This window comes from Triticum dicoccoides, chromosome 2B (assembly GCF_002162155.2).
Source record: "Triticum dicoccoides isolate Atlit2015 ecotype Zavitan chromosome 2B, WEW_v2.0, whole genome shotgun sequence".
Classification (NCBI taxonomy): Eukaryota; Viridiplantae; Streptophyta; class Magnoliopsida; order Poales; family Poaceae; genus Triticum; species Triticum dicoccoides.
The window spans coordinates 811,325,487-811,328,196 of record NC_041383.1 but is presented as its reverse complement, the minus strand read 5'-3'; positions in this window follow the sequence as shown (position 1 = coordinate 811,328,196).

The window sequence follows — 2,710 nt, the reverse complement described above, 5'->3', positions numbered from 1 at the left end:
ACGGACAATGAATCCTACACAACGTCCAATTGGAGACATGTACGTACGTTTTCTTCATCTTCTTTCAAACACGGTACAGACCCAAGCGCTCATACATACGCGCATACACTCACCTTTATGAATGTACACACGCACACCCTATCTCTATGAGCATCTCCGAGAACGTCACTGCGGGCGCCTCATTATCGACGGGAACGTCTTCTTCCACTGAAAGCGCATCGTCGAAACTTCTGAAATAAATTGAGGAATAACGCGAGCATCAAGATTTGAACCCTGGTGGGCCGGGGATACCGGTGAGGGATAGACTCGTACGTATGTTGGGTTGTTTGTTTGGGCCTCGCCCTTGCTATTTTCCTCGCCCTAAGCGAACATTTCTTTCTGGTAGCTAAAAAAGCCGAACATTTTTTTGGATTCAGGAACAATTTTTGAAAGCGGGAACATTTTTTGAATTTGTGATTTTCTTCTGAAAACATGGAAAAAAAATTGGATAACGCAATATTTTTGCAATTACCAAACATTTCTGAAAAACCAAACCTGTTTAAATTTGTGAACATAATTTTGAAAATGGTTTTTTATTTGTTTTGAACAATTTATGATTATTTTTCTGAAAAACTAAAAATATAAAGAAAAATATAAAAATTTGGGAATCAGATAGACTCTCGACTACGTACTTATTTTCCCTTTTTGTTTATTCGTTTCTATCTCTGTTTCTTTTTTTACATGTTTCTTGTTTTCCTTTTCTTTCCGAATTTGTATTTTACTTTGACCGCAAAAAAAAGAGAGATAGAAACGAAGAAACAAAAAAAGAAAAAGAAAATGGGCCGCCCCAGTCAGGGGCACCGCTGTGCGACGCGCCCGCAATTCGCCCCAATGGACTTTGCCAACAGAATATTGTACGTCTTTTTTTTTTGAGGGAAGAATATTGTACGTCTTTGTAGGCAGCAAAATACGTACGTAATCGAGAGTCTGTCTGATTCCCAAATTCTGAAGGTGGGCCTTACTTGAGTTTCTATTTGTAGGCGACTAGGAGGAGGCGTTCCGACTTGATTTGCCTCGCGGCCAACCCGAGATATATAATATAGGGGATCACACAATCAATTCCCCACCTCTCGAAAAATAAAAAGATAACCACGGACGACGATGGGATCCTTCTTCTCTTCCCCCGGTGCTGACCCCGACGCCGTCGACTTCCCTTCCTTTGATCGCCAGAGAAAACAGTGAGAATTCCGTCTTAATTTATTTATTATACTTCCATACGTTCCTTTCTCTCTCTCTCTCTCTCTCGATTTAGTTTAGTTACGAATGAATTGAATCTACATATCGTAGTACTTTTGTTCGTGTGTCCATGCATGTTAACGTATATATTTGGTGACAGTGAGCGTGATGCCCTCGCTGCCAACATGTACACCATCTTTGCCCTCGGCCATTACAACTCCAGGAACCCGGTACGTATTTTATGTCATGGAATCCCCCATTTGGATATACTCCTCCATATATGGCCTAATGCTCAATTTAAGATTTACTTTGACCATCAGTAAGATCACTAACTATATGTTTGTGTGTGCGCGCGCAGGATGCTATGTTCTATCCTGCTGCGGAGCCCATGGAAGTGCCCAGGGCCGCCTGCGTCGGCTTCAGGCAGGACTTCTGGTACCATGTCGGCTTCTGGGCCCGACGGAGGGATGCCACTGACGACAATGAACAAAAGTACTTCTTCGCCGAGCTGCGGTTCGAGCACCGGTCTAGACGGCTGGTGGTCGAGACATGCACTCTCTTAGGTAACTTACATAATCTATCTAGTTCCTCCAGATTAACTAGTTGTATGCATGCATGTTAATTCCATTTATGTATGTGTGACATGTGACAGAAAAGCCGATGTGCCGCTTCAAGAGTAGGTGCGCGTTCTGCCCGGATAGATTCCAGATCCTGCACCCGAGTGATGCTGAAGAGTTTACTTATGGGAACAAGAGGCACAAAAAGAAGTTCTTCAGGGAGAGAAATATGCTCGGAAGGCCTTTCATGCTTAGATAAACACGCTAAACTTAGCTAAGCACTATTTTGTCACCTTGTATTGTATATTGCTTGTTCAGTTTATTGTTTATGAGAGTTGAAAAAACGTAAGATAGCGTTGACGTTACTACCGGATTACTTTTTGGTTGTTGTATACTTCACCAATGCTCAAGACTGATCCCGCTATTAGTATTGATGGGTTGGGCCAACATGTGTCTGATTTTTTATATGATTTCATGTGAAATAACCATTCCACGCCCCCAGCTTGCAGTCCCACTGCCTCTCCCGCGCCTTCTCCTCACCCACCGGCGGTGAAATCGACATTTAAGCCGCTGATGATTAGCCCCGTCCTGTCACCGCCAAGGTCCATTTGCTTCCCAATGAATGCGCAAGCTCTGCCGGAACTGCTTTTCTTGCGAGATGAAGATTTTGATAAAGACTTTGAGGATTCCTTCTTCTTGTCATCAGAGTCATCATCTCTGCTAGACTTCTTCTTCTTTGACCCCTTTTTCGAGAGAGGGTAGTTAGTGATGTAATGGCCTGGCTTTTTGCATTTGTGGCATGTTCTCTTGTCGTAGTCTCAAGCAGAAGCTTCTCCAGTGTTTTCGAGTCGTACTTTGGCCTTTGCCTTCAGAGCGCGAGGTCGTCCATAGCTAGGACCATACATATCTCTCTTCTTAGCTTGCTGAAATTCATGAGT